Source organism: Aotus nancymaae, unplaced genomic scaffold (genome assembly GCF_030222135.1).
Source record: "Aotus nancymaae isolate 86718 unplaced genomic scaffold, 86718_ANA_hifiasm-v0.15.2.pri h1tg000057l, whole genome shotgun sequence".
Classification (NCBI taxonomy): Eukaryota; Metazoa; Chordata; class Mammalia; order Primates; family Aotidae; genus Aotus; species Aotus nancymaae.
Window position 1 is genome coordinate 10,479,175 of NW_026988471.1, and position 26,142 is coordinate 10,505,316.

Sequence of the window (26,142 nt, forward strand, 5' to 3'; positions counted from 1 at the left end):
AGGGGCAACTATACATATTTGTCTTGTCCTTCAAGAATCTGACTTCAAACCAAACTAAGTAAAATGCTACAGAAGTTTTTCCACAAGCTGCATTACTGTAATATTTGGGGAGTTAGTATTTGTATATTAAGCAGAGGGATCTACATTTTTTAACAACTTGAAGATAGGAAGAAAAATGGTGCAGCTTCAAATGAAAGTTATTTAATATGGGTGGGATATGAGAGAAAGGGAGGAGTAAGGGACAAGAGACAGGTTAGAGAAGTCAGCAGAAGTTAGATCATAAACAATTTTGTGGGAAATAATTAGCATTTTTTACTTTTCCCTGAATGAATGGGAAATCAGTCATTTAAATACTTGAGAGAATAACAGGCTCAGTCTGAATTTCATAATTAGTCTGGCTGGAGAGTAGAAAATGGATAAAAGACTAGAAAAGCTGGGAAAAAGGACACCAGGGAAGAGAATACCATAATAATCTAGAAATAGTCTCTTGAAACAGTAAAGAAGCAGGGGTATGGGAGGAAAGTGAATCCCCTTTAAGAGGTAACACTGATAAGATCTGGGAACAATTTAAGGTCAAAGATAATAGAGACCAGATTTTTTGCCTGATCCAAGATAAATGGATAGTGGAAATCACTGAGTCTAAGACTAAAGGAAATGAAGCAGATTTGGATGCAATGGGGGGAAAAGAATGTAGCTGTAGTTATGTTATCTTTAAGTATCTGCAGTACATCCAAGTACAGATGACCAGTAGGTAGCTGGATATGTGAGTTGGAAGCTCAAATGCAAGCTCTCAGATGGATAAAATGGAAGGCATCAACATATAAATGACATCCTAGAAAAGATAACAAAACCAAGATGGCAAATGTATTTAGAAAAAAAAAAAAAAAGGAAGGAACACCCCCTTTTAGCAGAAGAGGAGGAGGCAGCAAAGGAGCCTGAGGAGAAACAGCTAGAGACTTTGTATACTGCCACAGAAGACAGCAATTTGACAAGTGTCAAGTACTTTTAACCATTCTATGAGGTTTTAGCAGCAGCAAGTCCAGATGATCTTGGAGAGAGAAGTTTTAGTGAATGATGAGAGAATACATTATAGTGTATTGAGAAGTGAACAGAACATGAGACAACAGAGAAATATACAAGTTTGGGGCTTTGTTTTGCTGGTGAGAGGAGGAGGCAGAACCTAGAATGAACTGAGGTTTCCTTTTTGCTTTGTTTTTTATTTTCTGACCATATCATGCAGTAAGAATTGAGATTTATGTCTAGGAGTATTTTGGTTGTTTTGTGAACATGTTTATTAGTGAGATGGGAAATAATCAGAATTAAGAGAGAGATTAAAGACACAGAGTTAATCAGCAGGATGAAAAGAATGAGACCCAGAGCACAGTTGGAGAATCAGCCTGAGACAGCATGAGGAACATCTCATCTACTGAAACAGAAGGAAAGGAAGAACAAATGCTACGGAGGAGATAACTGGTGAGTCAAGTTAACAGGAAATATAAGGGATCTCCTTTTCATGGGTTCTATTTTCCTTGAAGTGGGGAGACCATCTGGGGAGGATACTTTATTTCTTAAGTTTAAAGAAAAAAAAGAATGATTAAAATAGCCCCTATGGAGAATAAAAGAATTGTACTGCAGCCCTGACAGCCCTTTCAGGGACTAGAGACCATGAATTTGCAAGTACCACTAATCTGGGTAATTGTGTATGATTTTTATCCATCACTGCTCGACAAATGCTTTTTTTGTTGGCCAGAGAGACAAACTGATCCAGAACCTAGGTTTTGCCAGATGCATAAGATGAAAATTCATGAGGACAAGGACACTGAGAATTCTGGTAAGAAGTGTGAAGTGATGGACAATGGGTTCCTGCCTGTTAGTAAAGAAACCATTTAGAGATGTTCCTTTACTAACTAATGATCAAGAACTACAGATATCAGAAGTGTAGAGTCAGAGCCAGGAACAGTGTTTAAATTTATGACCTCAAAGGTAAAGCCGATTTTCAGGTAATGGTGAGGTCCAGTGTAGCTCCATGGGATTAAGTGAATTAAGTGAAAAGAAAGACCACTAGAGATGATGAAATTAGGAAACTGTAAAGCCAGAGTCCTGGGCCAGATGTTCGCATAAACTCTAAATTCACCAGGAATGGTGGCAAAGCCTTGTGGGGAAAGACTGTGAGCCACATGCCTGTCTTCGATGAGAAAAAGAATATGGCCAAGAAAGAGGTCAACAGGTGATAGCCATGAGGAAAGGTAGAAGACATACACTCTATCAGACTTAACAGGAATTTTAACAGGAAGGTTTGGTAGGCACTGTTGTGGCAAAGTGAGAAGGAAACCCTCCCCCATCCTTTCCTATGCTGAGAGATACAAGGAGTACAGGAAGGTACAAGCTCCACTAGAGAAAGCTTTTCCTCAAAAGCAGTACAGTAGCTTTACCTAAGGAAAAGATAAAAGAAACATTTGGTAAAGAATTTGAAGATGCAAGTGAATATATTAACCTTAAAACAAGAGAAAGAAATGTGTGAAAATGGGGAAGAACAGGTGGGGAAACAATGAGAAGACAGGTGTATTAGATTTATATCTATCTTGGGCAGGAAAAAGCGGTAATGAAATGGGATTTGGTAGGGTCGCTTCATGGGAAGGTGGCCCAGGGGGCAGATCCCAAGACTTCTCTGGAAAAGAAGATAACAGGCCTCTCAGGAATCAGCTAGTGCCTTGAAAAAATGCAATTAGAAGGGAGTCTATTTCTAGTGTGTGAGAAAACTCAACCTGTCTGGAAGGAGCCAAATGAATTGGATGCTTTGTGCTGGCTTAAGGCTACAAACTAAGACAATCGCTCCAGTGGTTAGCCTTGGCCCGGAAGAACTGAGAGCTCACCATCTATCTCACACTGTAAAAATGAACATTTGTCCTGGACCATAAGTAACTTCTAGTTCAGAGTCTCGCTATGTTTCATAACACCTAATAGGGTATGATAAAGAAATAAAAGCATCTCTCTAACCGAACAAGACATTCCTGTCTTTTCTCTTTAGATCTAGTTTATAAAATGAAGGGGCTGAATTAGCACCATTAGCATTAACAGTCATCACCCCCAAAACAAAAAGGGGGCAGCAAACCTTACAAGCAGATTCTCAATTGGGAATGAGACTAACCTTTCAATAAAGCTTCCTTAACACATGCCAAGTGCTATCGGCCCAGTGCTAGATACTGAGAAGAGACATAAAGACAAATATCACAAACTCACAACCCTAGAGGAGTCCCATGGTCTGAAAATAAATAAATAATCATAATATGATTATAATCACTTACAACAGCGGCATGTGCAAAGCACTATATGACCAAATGGGAGAAGGAAGTTGCCTGGGGTTGGGAGAAGGAGTGAGGAGGAAATAAAAGAAGACCTCACAGGGAAAAAAAATTTAAGGTGAGTCTTAAAGAATTAAAACCCAGGAAAGACTAACAACACGTACTCAATCTCATCTGTAGTAAAATATTAAAAAACATAAAAAAAAAAAGGGATACACCGGCTTTTTACAAAACTACCAGATTGGCAAATAATATAAAGGGCTAATAATATTCAGCCTACCAAAAATATGGAACTCTGTGTATTCTCATCACTACTGGGAGAGTTCAATTTGCTAAAGCCTTTTAAAAAGATAATTGAGATTATTTGGAGATTTTAAAATGTGCATATAACCTTTAACAATTCTGTTTCTTAATATCTATAAAAATATTCACATATGTGCACAAAAATATTTATAACTATGTTCGCTGCAGCAATGTTTATAACAGAAAGAAAAAAACAACCTAATTTAAAAAATTGTTTGTTTTGTTTATTTTGTTTTTGTGGTAAGCTGATAAAGTAGAGAAGGAGACAGAGTATTCCAGGAACACACAAGGGCAAAGAATATAGGAGAACATGGTATATTCAGATTATCAGTGAAAAGAAGACTGTCTCTATCCCTGGCCCTGCTCACTCCCTTCCCTTCCACATCTCTGATAAGAAACTTATATCCCCAAAGCCCATTATCTATAAGCCATAAACCCCACCAATACTTTGTCTTACTATTCTTTTAGACTGTAAAGGTCCATCCAAAACCCCAATGCAACTAATCACACTCAGTGAATTCAGAACACAAAAATGCCAACTAATTTTCATTCATTTATTTAACACTTAGGGAAGCTAATATGTGCCAAATAATGTGCAACTTTTTTGAGGGGGTAGGGGGAACAGGCTAAATATCAGGGAGTTGATTTTGTACACACATATCTTTTGGAAAACATAGATAGACACATACAACACAGGCTGTTATACACATAGTTCATCAACTGCGTAAAAAAGCTAAAGTTCTGTACAGTTTATAAAACACTAGCACATATAGTTAGCTTCTCACTGAATTTCTTCTTCACAACTCCTTGAAGGCAGATAGTCCTATAAATTACTCACAATCAAGAAGATAATCAGCAGAACATCTCATTAATTAACATGTCTTAGCTTTTCTGACTCCAAATCCAATGTTCTTTCCACTATACTACTCTCTCTTTTAAAAATACACTTGAAATTAAAAATTCACATCATTTTCCTTCATTTTTTACACATCTTCACCACCTTGGTAGGGGGGGTTCCCTAAAGAAAAAAAAAATTCATTTTAACCTTCATATGTTAATGAGATCAAACAGGGATCCACCTTATGTACTTACTTTAGTGGAATGTTATTAGTAGAAAATCATTTAAAATAAGACATTATTCAGATTTTTAAACTTTTATTTCACAATCTGATGTAACTAGAGTCAAACTGAATAATTCTGTTTAAAAGTGGGGGGAAAGCACACTAAAACACTACGCCAAGTATTGACAGTCTCTATATCATTCTGAAAGACAAAATTTCCCTATGCTAAAAGCTTATATCAATCCCATCTCCAAAAAAAAAAAAGGTAACTTTTCAAAAATTTATTCACTGTTCTATTTTATGACTCCCCTCAGAAGAAAATTTCACAAGCCAATTCTGTACTAGAGTTTCCTTTTATTAGTTCTAAATTTAGTTTTATTTGTATCATCTGCTTTTCTCCCATTATAGAAATGTCTTAAATATGGAAAACAATCTGTTTTCCAGAATGTATTCAAAATTTATAACTTTACAGCCTCCCCTTTTTTACAAAAAAAAAAAAAATGCTTGCAGTAGAAATTATTTTTCAAAATCATCGGCAAAATGCTTTAGGTAAGTTTTCTCATTTCTGTGACTAAATTCTTTAAATTTTCTCTTGCTTTTGTGATTAAATTCTTCTTTAACTTGAATATAACAACATAAACAAAACATTATCCATACTCTACTTTTAAATGTTGCAACCATGAGTTGCATATTCCATTTAAGCTACAGCAAGAAATAATGCCTGAGAATATTTTTAGCACAAACATGTCATAACTGACTCATGAAAATAATTGCATTTTTTTCAAATAGATAGAAATGCTGGAGCATCTTGTACAACACCGAGATATTATGGAATTAGGAATTCTCATCACACCAGATTGTAAAATGTTTCTAACCAGAAAAATAATCCCAATAAAAATGTTTCTAAAAAACCTGTAACACACTTCTAAAGATAACTGCAGAAATATATTCAGTCAGTGAAAGAAACATCACCTAGTTTCAGATTTCACATTTCTAATTATCTTTCTATTCAGGAATTATTAGAAAACAATAGATACATTTTAAAAGACAAAATGTCATAAATCCTTAGAACTTTAAAGATACTTTTATTATATGTTACTCTAGAGCCATTGTTTAATTGTGCCATGGCCACAAGAGTAGGTAGTTTTGTTAGCCATGAAATAAAAATCCTACAAACTGTAACTCTAAAATAACAAATTTATCTGAAAAAGGGGACACACTTTTCAAAATCAGACTAATATTTTCATATTTAATGCATGAAATACTTTTACAGGGATTTCACCATACAAAAACACATTTTTCACTAGGCATGACAACTGTAGGCATGACAAGTTCATGACAACTGTGCTAATACACTTTCTTTTCCTTTTGGTTTTAAAACCAAAAATGTTTAAAATCCATCTTGAATGTATTAGAGAAGCATCTTAAATACTAAAAGAATTCCTTTTGGCTGAGTGCAGTGGCTCATGCCTGTATCAGCACTTTGGGAGGCCGAGGCGGGTGGATCACCTGAGGTTAGGAGTTCGAGACCAGCCTGCCCAACATGGTGAAACCCCATCTCTACTAAAAATACAAAAATTAGCTGGACATGCTGGCACCAACCTGTAATCCCAGCTACTCAGGAGGCTGAGGCAGGAAAATCACTTGAACCCGGGAGGCGGAGGCTGCAGTGAGTCGAGATGATGCCAGTGCACTCCAGCCTGGGTGACAGAGCAAGACTCCATCTCAAACAAATAATATTAAGAAGAAGAATGATTTTCTAAGTTTCCTTCACTGTTCAAAAAAAGAAAGAAAGAAAAAGGTCCCACATGTAGTTGTCTTTAATAAAAACTCAAAATAATTACATTTATCTAAACTAAAATTAAAAAGAAACCTTCAATTTCAATAAGCATATTATGAGTATAACTTCTAGAGGAGTCATATTTAAACACAAGGCAAAACAGTAGAATCACAAACTGATACAAAATGCATAAATAAGGCTACTTTTAAACCTGAAAAGAACACAGTAAGTTGGATAAGATGCAAAAATTTGCACATAATGCAATCCCACAAGTCACCATCTAATGCCACCTGTGAACAAGAACGGACAAACTTTGTATCTGTGAGGTAAATTAAAATGAGTACTCAAAAACAAGCCAAAAGACAAGTGTAATAGTGCTTAAAACACCAACAGCTACCCACCCACCCTCTATATGAACCAAATTATTAAAGTAATACTAATAACTGTTTTAACAGAAGTATAAAGATAAAATCTCTGTCAAAAAAAGGGAAGTAAGTTTATAAGCTTACACCTAACATGCTCAAAACAATCAAAAGAGGGAAGATGAACACAAAGCAGAATTGAAAAAAAAAAAACATGTAAAAGCCATGTGTACGTCAGAAGCCCTTAACATCTGTAGCTTAGAAATAACCCAACTAGTAGACTCCACTGCCATTATGAACACCTACCCATTAGCCAGGTGAAATGGCATGCTCCTGTAGTCCCAGCTACTTAGGAGGCTGAGGTAGGAGGACTGCTTGAGCCCAGGAGTTCTAAGCTGCAGTGAGCTATGATTACGCCACTGCACTCCAGCCTGGACAACAGAGGGAGACCCCCATCTCTTAAAAAAAAATTTTTTATTAAAAAAAATAAAGGGCCTACACAAATCAGCAAGACTCATTCATTCCTTGGAGGCAAAAAGTATCATAACAAGGTTTTTAAAAAATGCTTAGTATTAACTAGGTCTTTCAAGAGTAAACACTAATTAGTAGGATAATTCCACATTCAGAGGGCTCTGATCTGCATTTGTATTCTATTTTTGGAATTCCCAACACTGGAATTGGCCTGTAGTATACAAAATAAAGCTTCTTCACCAATTGATTACCATGTTATTTCCTTGCATAAAAACAAAAACAATTTAAATATACTGATTCAAATTAGACCATAATCATGACACATTAGCAAAAATCAAAAGAACAAGCAAAACATGCATATAAAACAGTGGCCAACATCATTTGTCATTGGTAAAATGCACTACAATGACTATAATTACAATGACATACAATACCAAGTGTTGTGTGATGATATGGAGAAACTGAAACCCTCATACATTTCTGGTGAGAATGTAAAATGGTAGGGCTACTTCAGAAAACAGTCTGCAGTCTCTCAAAAGTTAAACATAAATTTACCATATGACCTTGTAGTCCCACTCCTTGGAATCTACCTTAGAAAAATGAAAGCATATGCCCTCACATATGGTGAATTCATAAACAAAATGTGGTATATCCATAACAATGGAATATTACTCATCAATTTAAAAGAACATAGTATTCATGCTGCAACATAGATGAATGTCAGAAACATTATGTTAGGTAAAAGAAGCCAGGTGGAAATGACTGTATATTTTATGATTCCACTTATATGGGATTTATAAAACAGACAAAATTACATAGACAGAAAGCAGATCAGTGGTTGGCTGGGGTTGGGATTCAGGACTGACTGCAAATAGGATCAAGGGAATTTTAGGAGGGTGATGAAAATGGATTGTGGGGGTTACACAACTTTATAAATTTACTAAAAATCATTATATTGTACATTTACAATGGAAGAAATTTATGGTGCATAAATTATACATCAATAAAACAGCTGAAACTAAAAAGAACCAGCAATGCTAGTAAACAATGATGCCTGACTACATATGTTACGTTACATTCTTTTATGTTATTGTTTACTTCTCTTGTTTCCTATGGATAGATAAGAACTAAGTGACAGAAACACATATCAAAATGTTTATCTGGGGAGTATTTTAATTAATATCTCTTCAAGCAGAGATATTTCTATAGGTTATCACTCTTGTTATTTAAAAAAAGAACTGTTGGTTCATTCAACAGATATTTACGGAATAAGAAAACACAAAAGACCCATGTCCTAAAAGAGCTTGTATTCTGTGCATTAAATAAAAATAAACTCAAAAGCCAAGAAGCATATATGAAGGCAATGCTTAGTGCATTAAACATTCCTCAACACAATTGTCCAGGTAATTAAGACAACAACAGCCCTGCTCTGGCCCGTTTCTATCTAAATAAAGTACTGCTACAGAACACTTTGCTAATTCATTTCTATGGCACAGAAAGCTCAATAATTAAATGTTAGAAATGGTTCCAAGTCTGTAATATCTTGAAAATAAAATGTCTATCACTTGCTTTATAACCAAAAAAAATGTGGGGTCAAACTCTTTTTGAGAATAAAGAAATTCCAACATTGAATATTAAGCCATCAACTATAACAAAAATAAATCATAAAGCACTTTAGATATCTGAACAAACAGCTCATACCTTACCCAAAATGAAGCACCAACCCATAAAATCATTCCCGGACTTCGAAACATTTCTCAAGATATTATTAACAATGAACTAAAAATGAATCCAAGTATTTCCCTTTAACTGACACATACATATACACACGGGGGATGGGGGAGAGGCAGGGAATGAGAGAAATGCTAACTATTGTGGCCCAAATGCTTTTTTAAAAGATATGTGAGGGTCATTTAGAACACCTAACTGCAGAATTTGCAAGAATATCTATACAATTTAATCATACTCTAAAGTGGGAGGGAGTACAGATGAGAGGAAAGAAGAATGATCCCAATCAAAGATGGAATATAGCTTTAGTTGAGCCCTAATTGCACCATGATTTCACATCAATTTATTAAATATTAACTCCATATAATATGCCAGCCCACCAATGGAAAATGTTCTTTTATGTTATTTTAAAAATGCACTGAGTCATCCACATTCTCTCCACCAGTAATCCTTATCACTAACAACCCACATATATGTTTATATACATATACAAATGTTTATACATATATACATGTTTATATATGTATATAAACATATATATCTTTAATATCAGCACAGATTACAGTTTTAAGTATAGTTATAGAGTAGTATTTTCATGAATAAGTTCAAGAGGCTCAAATAGAGAACAAATCTATAATCATTACCTTCTCCAAATAGAAAGTATAATAAAGAGATCTAAACAGAAACTCCCAATTACTATTGTGGGAATTCTACGACCTAGACAAATCTCAACCTCCTGATATGATCTTTGAACTCCTACTTCATACTTTCCATCAGAATTCCAAATGAAATGAAAATATCAATAAAAATAAAGCCATGTGAGAACAAAGAGTCAGGTATATGATGATATAATACTGGCAATAGAGAATTTCCTAAACATGACCACTAAGCCATAAATCACTTTACAGTGAAAAGACTGATAACTGTGACTACATAAAACTCACACTATTCACTAAATATTTAAAAAGATGAATTGAAGAAAATGAATAGCATAAATTTTAGCATATATATAATTTAAGATATATACCCCAAAATGTTAAACAGTAATTATCTCTAGCGAAGGAGATTATAGTTACTTATATCCTTCTATGCTCCCTAAATTTTCCACAATAAGAGCATATTATTTTTATAATTTAAAAAATGACAAATTTTTCTTCACTTCAAAAAATAAAATCTATGTTTCCTTCTCAGCCATATTTGGTTGCCATTTCCTTCAGGTGCAGATGAAACTAGAAAGAAATTACTTTGTTTTTTTTTTTTTTTTCAGAGACAGGGTCTCACTCTATCACCCAGGCTGAAGTGCAGCAGCACCATTATAGCTCACTGCAGTCTCAAACTCCTGGACTCAAGCCATCCTCCTGCCTCAGTCTCCTGAACAGCTAGGATCACAAGATGTGCCACTATGCCTGGCTAATTTTTTTACTTCTGTAGAGGCAAGAAAACTTGCTATGTTGCCCAAGCTGGTCTTGAACTCCTAAGCTCAAGCGATCCTCCCAACTCAGCCTCCTAAAGCACTAGTATTACAGGCATGAACCACTGTGCCCAGCCAAGAAATGACTTTTGAAATGAGCTTGGGCTAAACAACAGAACCAGGACTGACAATCTGATGTAGCTACTAAGGTGGTAAAAAAGCAAATTTGCCCAGGCATGCTGCAATCCCAGTACTTTGAGAGGCTGAGGGGGGTGGATCACCCGAGGTCAAGAGTTCGAGACCAGCCTGGTCAACAATGTTCAACCCCATCTCTACTAAAAATACAAAAATTAGCCAGACGTGGTGGCAGGCGCTGGAGGCTGAGGCAGGAGAATTGCTGGAACCCGGAAGGCGGAGGTTGCAGTTAGCTGAGATTGTGCCATTGTACTCCAGCCCCGGCCAACAACAGTGAGACTCCATCCAATGGTCAGTAAACTAACTGACTTTTAACAAAGGTGCCAAAGCAATCCCATGAGAAAACTTAAATTTTTTTTAATGGTGCTGGATAGTCTGGATAACTGGATAATTATGTGGGGAAAAAAAATTAACTTCAATCCCTAACTCACACCACACCTTAAATTTTGCTTAAAATGTATCCTAGACCTAAATGTAAAAAGCTTCTGGAAGAAAGCAAAGGAGAATATCTTCAGGACATGCATATGGCAATAATTACTTAAACAGAAAACAGTAACCATTAAAATAATTTTGATTAAAAAAAGACATATGGGGCTGGGTCTAGTGGCTCATGCCTGTAATCCCAGCACCTTGGGAGGCCAAGGCAAGTGGATCAGTTGAGGTCAGGAGCTCAAGATCAGCCTGGCCAACATGGTGAAACCCCATCTCTACTAAAAATACAATAATTAGCTGGGCATGGTGGTGCATGCCTTCTTTCCAGCTACTCGGGAGGCAGAGGAGGGAGAATCACTTGAACCCACAAGCTGAGATTGCACCACTGCACTCCAGCCTGGGCAACACAGCGAGACTGCCTCAAAAAAAAAAAAAAAAACAAAAGAGAGATACACCATAAGCTGGGAGAAAACATTCACAAAACATGTATCTGACAAACAGTGTTCTCTTTATACATAAAAGAACTTGCATAATTCAACAATAAATATGAATAAATGACCCAATTTTTTAAATGGGCAAAAATGGAGATATGTTGCTTTGAACAGATGCTGCACAAAGGAAAATACACAAATAGCCAGTAAGTGCAAGAAAAAGTGTATCATTAGTCATGAGGGAAATGGAAATCATGCAAATCAAAATCACAATTTAAAGAGCGGTGTCGGGGAAGATGTGGAGCAACTGGAATACTCAGGTATTGTTGGCGGGAGTGTAAAATGGAATAACTACTTAATAAAAAGACCTGGCAGTTTCTTAAAAAGTAAACATATATCTGCCCCAGAACCTAGCAATTTCACGACAAGGTATTTGATTTACCTAAAAGAAATAAAAACATTAATAGCAGCTGTATTAAGAGTCAAAGTAGGCTGGGTGCAGGTGGCTCAGGCCTCTAATCCCAATGCTTTCAGAGGCTGAGGTTGGAGGCTCACTTGAGGCCAGGAGTTTGAGGCCAGCCTGGACAACACAGCAAGACCTCATTTCTGCAAAAAATTTACAAATTAGCCAATCACAGTGGCACAGGCCTGTAATCTCTATACAAGAGGTTAAGTTGGAAGGATCACTGAGACCAGGAGTAGAAGGTTACAGTGAGCTATGACTGCACCACTGTATCCCAGCCTGAGCAACAGAGCAATACCTTGTCTCTATATTTTTAAAAATCAAGCCAAAATATAAAATACAGTCAGGACTCTGTATCCATGAATCCAACCAACTGTGGATCAAAAATATTTAGAAAAAAATTTAAAAGTACAAACTAAAAACAACACAGGCCGGGCAAGGTGGCTCAAGCCTGTAATCCCAGCCCTTTGGGAGGCTGAGGTAGGCAGATCACGAGGTCAGCAGATCAAGACCATCCTGGCCAACATGGTGAAACCCCGTCTCTACTAAAATAAAAAAATTAGTCTGGCGTGGTGGTACATGCCTGTAGTCCCAGCTACTGGGGAGGCTGAGGCAGGGGAATCGCTTGAACCCGGGAGGTAGAGATCACAGTGAGCCAAGATTGTACCACTGAACTCCAAGCCTGATGACAGAGTGATCTCAAAATATATATATATATACACACATACACACACACACACACACACACACACACACACTATCCTATTATTAGGTATTATAAGTAATCTAGAGATGACTTAAAGCATATGGAGGATATGCATAGATTACATGCAAAATACTAATAAAATACGTGCAAATACTAATGCATTTTCCTTACTTAGTCTACTTTGGCCTTACCCTAGGACCAAAATGTTTCCAAATTCAGAATTTCTTGGATTTTAAAATGTTACACAATACATATACTGTGTATTCCCTAAAACTCTCTTGAAAATCTGGGCAGCACCCTGAAATCAAATACATTAATATTCCTCTAGCAAAAGGTATTATTATTTACATCAAGAGAAATGACAAGACTACAAATGTTCTAATGTCAGATTAGGTCAGATGTTATCATCAAATACGTTTTACCAAAAACTTGGTTTTTAGGGTTTTTTATATATCAAAAATTGTGGATAAGGGATTAAAGACCTGCACTTGCTTCATGTCAACAGTGAGTTCCATATATCACCTTTTTTTTTTGAGATGGAGTCTTGCACTGTCACCCAGGATGTAATGCAGTGGTACAATCTTGGTTCACTGCAATCTCCGCCTCCTGGGTTCAAGCAATCCTCCTGCCTTAGCCTCCCAAGGAGCTGGGACTACAGGCGTGCGCCACCACGTCCAGCTAATTTTTTTTTTGTATTTTTAGTAGAGACGGGGTTTCACCATGTTGGCCAGGATGGTCTCGATCTCCTGACCTTGTGATCCACCCACCTCGGCCTCTCAAAATTTTGGGATTACAGGCGTGAGCCACTGCACCCGGCCCTACATCACCTTTTTTTAAATCTCCCTAGCTAACTCATTTTCTTTAAAAATTTCCTATCAACATGCAAGTTTTAAAGTAAATTAATCACATTTATGCTATAAATGCCAAACCCTTCACAAAGAAACAAGTTTACCAAGCATGAGTCCTACAGATTATTGTGACTGTTTACTCTTTGAAATAGTACAATAAATCAAAACTCAAAAGCACAGACCTGTAGAAAAACATCTCTTCAGCAAAGCCTGAAACACAATTCTTTTTACCATAATAGGTAAGCAATATGAGAAGCCAGTCTTGACAACAAAACATAGGTATTTACCCAAAGGTTTCAAATCTACAAAAGCTTATCACTGAAGACCTGCCTCCAAAAAAAAAAAAAAAGAGAGAAGCAGTACAGAAGCAAATCTCTCAAAACTCTATTTCTAAATAATACTAAGCAGCTCACAATCAGCAACCATAAAAGAGATATATTTTTTTCAGATTAATTTAAGGACCCACATAAAGCAATGAGCCTTTGCAGAGAAACAAGAAAATGCCATCTTTACACTGCTTTAGTTTTGGAATCCAGTTCTATCTGTGCCTGATGATTGCTAGCACTTTTCTGATGGCAAATTCAAATGATAATGCTACTCACTCAAAATTATGTAGCAAGAAATAGTTGCAAATAAAACCATTTTCCTTTGAAAAGAAAATTTAAAGAAATTAACTAAAAACATGCTAAATGTGCACAGGAGAAGTGAACTAAATTTAATGAACACTGTGATGTACCAAGCACCAAGCTAAGCACTTTACATGTTACCTCATATAACTTTGTTTCCTACAGAGTTTTACCTTCTAAGCCTAGCCTACTGAAAGCATCATACAAGAATTTCTGGTGTACTTCATCTTCTTTTGTCATCATAGGAATATACAATTTTTAATGGTACTTTCTGAGCTCCTGAAGTTAGTGTCGCAGCTGTGTTTGCTTTAAATTATATTCCTTTAAGTTTTCTGTTAAAGACAAAATATTTATTTTCTATGGCAAAACCAAAAAATAAATGCCATATGCTGTAAAACAATGACCAATTGTGAAATACAACTAACTGCTAAGATTTCAGATCTTTAAAGTGATACTAGCCATTATTTCATCAGTATTTCAGGAAATATAATTTTTATAATTTCTTTTAAACATTAATTTACAGTTTCAGTCTGGAAAGATAAAAAGGTTCCAGAGATGGATAGTGGTGATGGCTGCACAACAATGTGAATGTTATTTAATGCCACTAACCTGTACACTTAAAAACGGTTAAAAATGGTAAATTCTGTATATGCTACCACAATAAAAAATTAATTCTTTCCAATATTTCATACAATAAAGTATACATAAATTATAAAATTATTTTTTAAAAATTTAGTTTCTCAATTTTGCAACAGAAGCACCAGGAACCTTGTTCCAAAGGAATAAAGGACACTTTTTGGCTTGGTAAGGTTTACTGCACCTCAAGCATATTTAATCAACCAGAAGCAGAAATAACGGTCTGTCAAATCATCAGCATCTGATGTCAACTCTCACATCAGTAATGTGTCACCTTAATGTAAGTGTTTCCTGAGCATGTAAAACGTTTCACTTTTAAAAACAGCCCTCATTTATTAATAATTTAGAAAGTAATAAAAAATGCATGATCATATTACATGTATAAACTACCTTACATTTAAGCTCGGAATAACTCTAGTAATTATGATTAATATCATTAAAGATCTAAGATATCAAAGTGAATTGCAAAACGTTTCGATCTAGAATTTAGCATGAACCTGATGAATACTTGAGATTCGCTGTACTATTTTTAACTGAACTTTCTGGCCTTAGGTCAAAGTTTTGCTAGCAAAATACCAAAGTGAAAATGCTGGGAGTGCAGCCCAGAGTCGCTGCGTTACCCTAGGAAAAGCTATGCCATCCATGCAACCAATCTTACTCCCAATTAAAGACTTTCAAAAACTGCTCCCATGAAAACACAGGAGAACACTAACCTGAAAATCAGTAAAATATCAAACACAAGTGACACAATATAGCACATCACTACTTTCTGTGCACTGTGCAGAAATACACTCATAGCTTGTCAGTTCCTGCATTTTGACCAAACAGGATTGAGTCACTCTGCAAACGATGCCTCAAACTTCAAAGGATAACCAACCGCCTCTGACGACAAGTCAGTCTGTCCATCCCTGGAAAGGGAGGAGGCAGTTTTTCTCATCATATAGTAAGGTTTATCCCAATAGGGAACAGAATATCTGCATTCCAACACAGAATGTCTAACGGATCTAAGGACCTCCCACCCTAATTCTAGTCTTCCAGAGTCATTTTAATATGCAGAGTATCTTTTTCACTTTTCTTCTCCCCAGGGTAAAAGTCCCACCCCCTTTTCCCATAAATGCATCTACACTGCACACACTACTCAAATTGCGAAATACAATCGTCTATCCTAACAAAAATAAGAAATAAGCCAGCATTCTAGCCTAACAAAAATAAATAAGCCAACATTCTACGGTGCATTTCTATTTTGTAAAACACACTTTCTTAAGAGCCAATTAGCAGCCTTTAACGGTGCTATTAATTTGGATTTCAAAGGCCGCTTTAGGAAAGAGACGCAATGAAGAGGAGAGATTTATTCTACTCCACAATTCAGACTTCTTTGGCTCTTGCGCAGCAATCTCGGGAAATTAAATTTACAGCAATTAAAATGTACTAAATGGCAAGTATGGAATGTTCAAACGCAAGTGAAAACAGCAAAACTTTAGCTATGTGTTCCAAGATTTCAGACTAAAAGGAGAGAGTGAGGGCAGCTCTTTGTCATGTACCCCAGCGGGTACCCGCAACAGGGTCAGCATCAGGTTTCTCTCTCCTTTGCTCGCACCAAGTCCCCACGTAGCATGACACTTTCAAACCGGCTAACCTGGGGCATGAAAGATGGCCAGTCCTCCACCCACCTCCCCAAACAGAGTGGGTAGGCGGAAGGAGAAGAGGGGTGTTTCCTCCCAGTGCTGCAAGGAGCAGCCGGGGATGACACCAGCTCCAGCAGGAGGTAGAGTGTGGAATCAAAGGCGGGTCACTACTCTGGGAACTTGGTGGCCGAAGCGTTCGGTCTCCGGTCCCGGCTGCCGGAAGCAGGGCGGGGTGGAGCCAGACCTCCCCCTCCCCACGGGCGGACGGGCACCGAGGGCTGGGCGGAGAGAGGATCTAAGGTGTGAGCTGCGAGCAGCCTCCGGAGCCTCGGCCACCTACCAGCAAGCTCTCCACGTTGATGGGGGAACGAGGGTCTCGAATCAGCGCCTCCAGGTTCCTCTGGCGGCTCGCGCCGGCCCCGTCCCCCGGCACGGTCTCGGGGGCGCCGGGCATTTTCCCCGTCGGCGGGGGCCGGCTCATGCCGCCACCACCAGACCCGCACTCCGGCTCCTGGCAGTCAGGTCCGGCAGCCTCGGGGCCTAGCGCCGCCCCCGAAACACCAGCTTCGGCCGGGACTCCACCCGGGCCCACCGCTCGCCTCTAGCTCCGGCTTCGGGTCTCTGCGGCGGTCGCCTGCCCGGGGCTACTCCCAAGTGCCGGCCCGGCCCGGCCCGGCCCGGCCCTGCCGGGAGCGGCGGGGAACAGACGGCGTCCCCGCCCCTCAGTCAGATTCGCGCCGCCGGTCCGCTGGTCCGCCGCGAGCGCCCGCAGGAGTCCTCGGGCTGGAGCGGGGAAGTGGCGCCGCCACCGCCGCGGCCCGGACCGCCCCGCCCTCTGGGGCCCCGGAAGGCTGAAGTCCAGGCCTGGGCCACTACGGCCACCGCCGGCCCGCTGCCATGGTCGCCGCCGGCCGCCTTGCAGTCCCTCACCCCGCTCCCAGCGCACACACTCCCGCGCGGCCGCCCGTCTCCGGCCGCGCGCCGCCGCTACCCACAAGCCCCTCCGCCCGTGACCGCCAGCGCGCGCCCCCGCCCGGCCTGCGCGTGCCCCGCCCCGCCCCGCGCGCCGCGCTTCCTCTCTTTCTTTCCCTTCCTGCGTCTGCCCCGCTCCGCGTTCTCCTCTGCGCCCCTTCCTCGCCCGCCCCCGCCTCCTCCCCCTGGCGGGGTTCTCTGAGGCGAATAGCCAGGCGCGCGGTCACAGCCGAGCTCCTGCTGGGGGAGGGGAAACGCGCCCGGCTCGGGTCCTGCCGCGCTACCCCCGCCCCTTCCGCCGGACCCTGCGGAAGACCCCGGGGACGACCTAGCGGCCCGGAGGCTGAACCCCGGACGCCGGGCCCGACGCAGTCGCGCGCTGTGGGGAGCCCGTCAGCGCCCCCCGCCGCGGCCCCCGCTGACTCAGCGCGCAGCTATGCCGGCCTCGCCTCACCCGCGCCAAAATAATAGCGACCGAGCTCGGCGCCCTCACGGGGCCGCAGGACCTGGGGGGTTCGAGACGGGCTTGGGAGGGGGCCCTGGGTGTCGGGGATTCCGAATGAGCGGAGGCGAGTGGAATGCGGTCCTGGGGCAGGAGGGCCTGGGATCCTGAAAGCGTTTCTGCACGGTGTAGACACTAACCACGTAGAGAGAACGCGAGAGCGCCAGAAAAACGCTTTCCAGCCGCAGGCCTTCTCGGGATTCTCTCCTTTTGGGGGGCGGAAAAGGGGTGGTAATCGGGGCCGCTCCTCCGCATTCCAGCCCTCTACGCGGCCCGTGCCATCGCTCAGATCCGCCCAGGGCGCAATCCGAAAAATATTTGCCAGGAGCTATAAAACCGTTCATAGAGCCCCTTTGACCCAGTAAACCCATTTAAGGAAGTACATTTCCAAGGAAATGATCCAAAGGGCGAAGGAGGGGGAGAACTTGGGGAAAGATGTTAACAGCAGGGCTATTCACAATGTTCGTGATGACCAAAACCTGGGAATGGGCCCAGTTGTTCAACTGAGTAACCCAAACAAGGGCCGTCACATTAACAGCAAGAATCCTGGCAAGTATGCAACTGTCAAACGAAATTTTGGCAAGAACATGAGAAGGTATATTAGAAATAAATGCAACAAAAAAAATCGTTTGTACACACTAAAACTATGTAAAATGAGCAGCTATAAGAACCAGAGAATACAGTAGTAGTTCTTAATTGAATGGGACTTTTTTTCTGTAAAGATGCTTAAGAACACATTAAAATTTCAAAAAATGGAAAAAACACTCAGAAAAGCAACAATCTGATATCCATTAAGTAATAAGAATGTTACGAGCTGTCTCCCTCGCATGTCGGAGATAAACCAGCCTTGTAAAAGTTGCATTTTGATCCAAACAATTGGATTAATTGGAGCCTCTTCTTTGGTTTTGGGTTAAAGCCATTCCTACTTGGACTCATTCGGGAAGCAGATGATCCATCCTGTATAATACAGCTTTTTCCTTTCAGATAATAACACTGGCTTTGCATCCAAAGAGTCCTTTAAGTCTGTGTGTTGGGTTACTCATTCAGACTTCCACAGAGGCCACCAGGAGAACAGAGAGAGCTAGACACTCCCACTTATGCACTGGAGCAAAATAATGAGATAATCTATGATTATGGATTCTTTTTCTGATGGCAAAATGATATGCAAGGCAAAAGGAGCACTATGTCTAGCAGGGCGTGGTGGTGTGCACCTGTAGTCCCAGCTACCCTGGAGGCTGAGGCAGAGAGGCCTGTCCGTTGAGCCCAGGAGGCCAAAGCTGCAGTGAGCTGTGATCACACCACTGCACTCCAGCCTGGCAACAGAGTGAGATTCTATCTCAAAAACAAAACAAACAAACAAACAAAAAAAACCACTGTGTGGTTCTCAGGTTCCAAATTAATTTTGACTGGTTGTATGTAGCTTGGTTGGAATAACAGGAAGCCATGAAAACTGTGTTTTAAGAGTAGTGATCAACAAGACACATATCCTAGGTGTCTTCTACATATACTCATTTACATAGACCAGAAAAAGTCATGGTACAGAAGATTTTTATTCAAGACCCATCCCATTGTCTACCTGGAAGAAGAGAAAACAAATCTCTCAATACGAGTTAAGCCTTTTTGCAGGATGGGGTAAGGGGGAGATTACTACAACAATTCTTGTTTTCAAAAGTAATGCACAAATGGGTTCTTGTAAAAGTTCAGACAAACCAGAAATATGTAGAACATAATCTAAAAAATCACTCTTCCAACTCTACTTTCACACACATTCTTACATCACTCAAGGCCTTTATCTGCCCTGAACATATGTATTAAGTATTCATACGTTACCTTTTCCCCACATACATGTAATTATAGCATATCATAGTGTTTTGCAACTTGGTTTTTTCCCTTAATTACTAATATGTCCCAGAGGCATGTCCATGTCTGTAGGCAGAGATCTGCTTCATTCCTCTGTCCTCTACTCCACAGTTTGGATGTGACACACTGTAATTATTCTCCATCGGAGATAGTGGTTAAGAAACAATTGCCAAAATCCTGTCCCAAATACACACTTGCTGTGTGACCCTGAGCACGTTACCTAATTCCTCTGTGTCTCGGTGTCCTCACAATACTTGTTATAAAGTGCTTAGAAATGCACTGGCCCTCAATCGATGCTAGATAGTATTCGTATTTTCTCACTGTCACAGTGATCTATTGACATCCTCGTATCCTTTTTGCATTCGTATTTGAATAGTATAGATTCCTAAAAGTGGAATTGTTGTAACAAAGGGTAGGCATACTATAAATACAGATGCTGCCAACCTGTCCTTTATTTATTGTTATTTATTTTTTTAAGACAGGGCCACATTCTGTCATCCAGGCTGGAGTGCAGTCGCATGAGAGATCTCAACTCACTACAAGCTCCACCTCTGGGGCTCCAGTGATCCTTCCACCTCAGCCTCCTGAGTAGCTGGAACTGCAAGCACAGGCCACCATGCCTGGCTAATTTTTGTATTTTTTGTAGAGACAGGATTTTGTCTTGTTGCCTAGGCTGGTCTCGAACTCCAGAGCTCAAGTGATCCACTCACCTCAGCCTCCCAAAGTGCTGGGATTCCAGGGGTGAGTCACGACGCCAGGTCTTAACCTGTCCCTTAAAAAGACTCTTACTCGTTTACATTCTCAGCATGAATAGAAGAAATTGCCAATTTCCCTTCACCTTTCCCAGTATTCAATATTATAAATATTTTTAATTTTTGTCAATAAAACAGGCAAAAAAAAAAGACATCTTGTCCTAACTTGCATTCCCTTAATTGCTACTAAAGATAGCCATTTTGTGTATCTATTTCTTTTGAAATTACCTGTTTATATCTTTTATCCATTAGTTTTGCCTCTTTTTTATGATTTATAGGAGCTCCTTGTGTATTTTGGATATTCCTCCTTGTTGTATTATAATAGAATATATTAAAATATGTTAGAGTTTGTGAAGATTTTTTTTCCAATCTGTTGCTCGTCATTCAGTTTTGTTTTTTGGTATCTTTTGTCACACAAGTTTTTACCTGTCAAATCGGCTGATATTGTCCTCTACAGGTTCTGGGTTTTGTATCTGTGTTAAAGAGGATTTCCAACCCAGTTTTTAGGAGCACAGAATACTGAAATTGCAACAGGTTATGAGGAAATGGCAGTTTCCTAACACTCTCAGCTCAGCTCATCCCGAAGTAGCTGTGGGAGGAGGCTCCCTGGGCTTGCTCTCTCCAATGGAACTCCTGCTGTGTTTCCTGCTGCTATGCCACTCTGTCCAGGATTGACTGCTCCTTTCTAACAGAGTCCCCAGTGTGTCCTGAGCACAGGTGAGTCAGGCAGGAACTTGGGACAGAAACTTTTGTTCAATAGTAAGGAAGAACAATGGAAAAGTAAACACAGAAAATACAGGGCATTTAACCAGGCTGGCCTATCAATGGATAAGGCGTGGATTGTACCATAACTGTTCATGGCTTGCTCTGCAGAACTTAGAAGCTCCACTCCGTTTCATATGATTTTCTTTTCTCTGGCTCTTCATTCCCAATGGTCTATTTGACATCCACTACCCAACACTGCTTTCCTAGCCCTTCTGACGCTTCCTCACCCAAACTGAGAGTCCAGACCTCCTTCTTTTCTCTGAGATCCATCTCCTCAGTGTCAGTTTTTGACTTGAGGGATCTGCCTCTTCCTCAATAATTAATTCACCCTTCAGATGCAACTTTACCCTCTCCACCCATAGCTAGGGCTGGAAAAGGACCATTTTTGTCTTTTGACCATATGGCTTTTGTAATTACTTTTTTAAAATTATAATAATTATTATTTTAAGGGCTTACTATGTGCTAGGCAGCATGCTTTATAGAGATTATCTTAATTCTCGAAACAGCCTTTGCTTATGGTAATATTACTATGACCATTTTACAGATGATGTAAAAAGGACTCACACATATGCACATGGAGTGAATAAACGAATTGAGGAATGGATGGGCGAAAACAACAAACTGTGAATGGTCCAGCCATCACCAATGAGACATGTAACACCTTTTCCCATCTTGCTTCACGCTGCCAACGACTCGGGCTGGCATTATTGTGGTGAGTTGCTGCTGTTCCACACAAGCCAGGATTTAACAACAGAATAAAGGAATGAACTCGCAATACAAAGGTGTCATTATCTTTGTAAACTCCTCTACTATAAAGGATTCAGGGTTTAATGGTTTTTGAAATAGAGTTTCATCCTAAGTTTCATTTATGGTTCTGGTAAAAATTCCCAGGGTGAATGAGAAAATTGCTGAACCCCTCTGTGAGTCAGTTGCCTCATACACAAAATAGAATTAATGAAGCTTGGTTGTCATTAAGGCTTCTTAAGATCTTCAGATGAAAGATACTGCAGTCATCCAACACAAATTATTCACCAGTATACTATGAAAGACTCTCAGAAGAGAAAGATCTGGTCACAGCTCAGAAGTGTACTTAGAAGTAAATGGTAAGTCACTCCAAAAATATATAGGGTGTAGATGTCTATGTTTGAGAACAGTGGTCCTGAGAAATGACTGGGAGGATCCTGGAAAGCTAAGTTTGTTTCTGGCTTTGCCAGTTTGGCAGGGGACCTTGGTGTCATATTGGCAATCTCGTTTTCCCCATTAGTGAAATGGAAGTGGCCCCGTATTGCTTTCTGTGATTTTCCTGCTCCAGAACTTTCACTGGGTCTCCAATGATGTGCATGAAATCCTCAGCCTGGAATCGGCTTCCTACGGATCTCCACGCCTCCCTTTTCAGACTTTTCTTCCAGTGTTCCTCTTCACTTTTTCTCAAAATGGAATGCCCTTGGCTGTTTCCTCTTCAGTTAAGATGATTTCCACCCATGTGGAACAGCACCTCTCTGCCCCTCTCCACCTGTGAAGTCCCTACTCATCTTCCACAAAGGCCCCTCTTCTTTGAGTGAAGGGCTTGATTCTTACTGGGTTCTGGATCCCTTTGAGCCTTTAACAAAATATTTAGCAAAGTGCTTGCCTCACATGCATGAGAAGAACAATACTTCCATTTCCCTTTCGATGCTTTTGACATCCAAAACCTTGGGTCTGTTGTTTGTCCATAGTAAATTAGTAATTTCCCATTATTAACCATGAAGAATACTTTTCTACTACTCCACTCTCCAAATGCTTCAGTTCAGCAAAACTGTAAACTGTGTAGCATGCATCATTCACAGAAGTGACCGTGCCATTCCCACCTCTGTGCCTTTGCTGGTGCTGGCCCACCTTCCCTATCCTCTCCTCAGTCCTCTCCCCTCATGACCCAACCTGGAAGGCATTCTCCTTCCAGGCCAGTTTCCTATCTCCTGCTTCCCTTCTAAATTCAACTTGAGCATCGTGCTAGTTCTTTGGTAGATACAAAAGGAACTGAGTATGGGTTCTTCCTACGCAGAGTTTGCAACTAAGAATTGTTGATGCAAGCTACAGATAGTGGCGTGTGCCTGTGGTCCTAGCTAACTGGGAGGCTGAGGCAAGAGACTTTGAGTTTAGCCTGGGAAACATAGTGAGAACCCGTCTCTAAAAAGAAAAAAAAATGTTTAAGGAATTGTTGATTGGATAAGATATTCAGTGTATTTTGAATAGTTGAATGATTGAGTGAATGTATAAATGGGAAAACACAAATAATTGTAATTCAACAAACATAAGTGCCTGAAGAGATTCACAGATAAGGTGCTGTGAAAACTCAAAGAATCCTGATGCAAAAGATGTCTTCCAGCAAGGGATTCAGGAAAAAGAGGTGACACGTGGCCTGGGTCCTTAAAATTTAGCAGAGTTGGCCAAGCGCAGTGGCCTATACCTGTAATCCCAACATTTTGGGAAGCCGAGGTGGGTGGATTACCTGAGGTCAGGAGTTTAAGACCAGCCTGGCCAACATGGTGAAACCCCATCTCTACTGAAAATACAAAAATTAGCCGGACGTGGTGGCATGTGCCTGTAATCCCAGCTACTCAGGAGGCTAAGGCAGGAGAATCGCTTGAAGCAGTGAGCTGAGATTGTGCCACTGCACTCCAGCCTGGGTGACAGAGTGATACTCCATCTCAAAAAAAAAAAAAAAAATGTAGCAGAGTTGGCAGATGCCACTGCCATCGAGAGCCCCGTACTACAGCCACGGTCAAACCCACCGTGTTCTTTGACATCACTGTCAATGGCAAGCCCTTGGGCCACGTCTCCTTCAAGCTATTCGCAAACAAGGTTTCAAAGACAGCAGAAAACTTTCTTGTGCTCTGAGCACTGGAGAGAAAGGACTTGGTTTTAACAGTTCCTGCTTTCACAGAATTATTCCCAGGTTTATGTGTCAGGGTGGTGACTTTACACACAATAATGACACTGATGACAAGTCCATCTGTGGGGAGAAAATTTGATGATGAGAACTTCATCCTGAAGCACACAGGTCCTGGCATCTTGTCCATGGTAAATGCTGGATCCAACACAAATGGTTCTCAGGTTTGTATCTGCACGGCTGAGACTGAGTGGTTGGATGGCGAGCATGCGGTCTTTGGCACGGTGAAAGAAGGCATGAATATTATGGAGCCATGGAACGCTTTGGGTCCAGGAATGGCAAGACCAGCAAGAAGATCACCATTGCTGACTGTGGACAACTTGAATAAGTTTGACCTGTTTTTTATCTTAACCACCAGACCATTCCTTCTGTAGCTCAGGAGAATACCCCATATTTGTCCATTTACACAGGGCTGATAAAGACATACCTGAAAGTAGGAACAAAAAGGTTTAATTGGACTGACAGTTCCACATGGCTGGGGAAGCCTCAGAATCATGGCAGGAGGCAAAAGGCTCTTCTTACATGGTGGTGGCAAGAAAAAAATAAAGAAGAAGCAAAAGTGGAAACCCGTGATAAAACCGTCAGATCTCGTGAGACTTATTCACTATCATGAGAATAGCACGAAAAAGACCAGCCCCCATGATTCAGTCACCTCCCCCTGGATCCCTCCCACAACACATGGGAATTCTGGGAGATACAACTAAAGTTGAGATTTGAATGGGGACACAGACAAACGATAGCGACCCCTCCACCCCATTTGCTCGCAGTATCCTATCATCTTTGTGCTCTCACTGCTGTTCCCTTTGGGTTCCATATTTTCCTCATTCCCTTCCATGCCTAGTTGGATTGCAGAGTTAAGTTTATGATTATGAAATAAAAATGAAATAACAGTAACAAAAATTCAGCAGAGCATGGAAACAGAAAACATTCCTCCAGGCAGAACGAGGCCAGAAGTGGAAAAGTAGGAGGTAAATAAAAGGAGAAATAAGTGATGACTGGGAAAGGGCACACAGGTGGTTAGAGAGAGGGTGGGGGGTAGTCAGTGCAAAACAGATGGGGGAAGGCCCAGGACGTGTACTAACTTGCAATGCGGTGTCAAAGAAGCTGCCACAGTGCCGTCCTCCAGGACTCACTGTAGTTGCAAATGTTAACAAAGGACACCGTCCAAGGGCTTTCTGGCTGCACCACCCTGTGATACTGTCGCCCTAAGGAGGCAGGCAGGTGGGAGGGAACCTCGCAGCAGTCATGGGCAAGATGGGGTGGAACTTGCGACACAGCAGAGAGAAAGAAAGCCAGTTTGGGGAATATTTCATTAACCCACAGGCCACCATTTGTAATTAGGTGGTTTATGATCATGATTAATTAAAAACTTACAAAGCATACAAAGAAGAAAACTATAGTTAAAGTGATTGATCATTAGAATACAGGGATACATTTAGTTTCCATAAAATCCTGCCTGATTGCGAGATCAGGAACCACTTTAAACTTCCCAGTGGCACTCTGATGGCCACAGTTGCCTTTGTCATATTCCATTTGCCTTAAACAAAGTTGGAGCCTCCAATAAGTGAACACAGAGGAGGCCAGTCCACCAAAACTCAGAGCTGTCAGGCTGGGAGGGTGGGCTGGTCAAGGTCCCATCTCCAAACAGGCCATGAGCAGTGGAGATGAGGGCACTTGCAGTGAAGTCAGAGAAACATGGTTCCAGGCCTGTCTGTCCCTTTTTACCTGTGTGGCCTCCGGCAAATTAACTCACCTCTCTCAGGATTCTGGTGAGGAACAAGTAAGAGAAGGCTCAGACAGCATTCAGCCTACTGAAAGTTACTCCAGAAAGGCTGGCTCCTTCTCACCTGGCAGAAGCTGATAGGATTCTAGCCATTATTTCTTTCTTTCATTCATTTTCTCATTTATTTGTTCAACAAATATATTAATATACTGGGAATACAACAGAGAACAACAGAGAAATAATCCCTGTCGGCCATTAT

At 40.6% G+C, this 26,142-nt stretch overlaps 1 protein-coding gene and 1 pseudogene across 1 annotated transcript in view; one reads left to right on the forward strand and one right to left on the reverse strand.

Moving 5' to 3' along the window:
- Positions 1 to 16,788, reverse strand: part of ROCK2 (Rho associated coiled-coil containing protein kinase 2) — a 151,440-nt gene extending 134,652 nt beyond the window's left edge. Inside the window, exon 1 of the mRNA XM_012438823.3 lies at positions 16,721 to 16,788. The gene's annotated coding sequence lies outside the window, so the exon portion shown is untranslated. The remainder of the gene's footprint in view (positions 1 to 16,720) is intronic.
- A 1,461-nt stretch (positions 16,789 to 18,249) lies between these two features.
- On the forward strand, positions 18,250 to 24,488 carry LOC135269626 (peptidyl-prolyl cis-trans isomerase A-like; annotated as a pseudogene).
- The last annotated feature ends 1,654 nt before the right edge of the window (positions 24,489 to 26,142 follow it).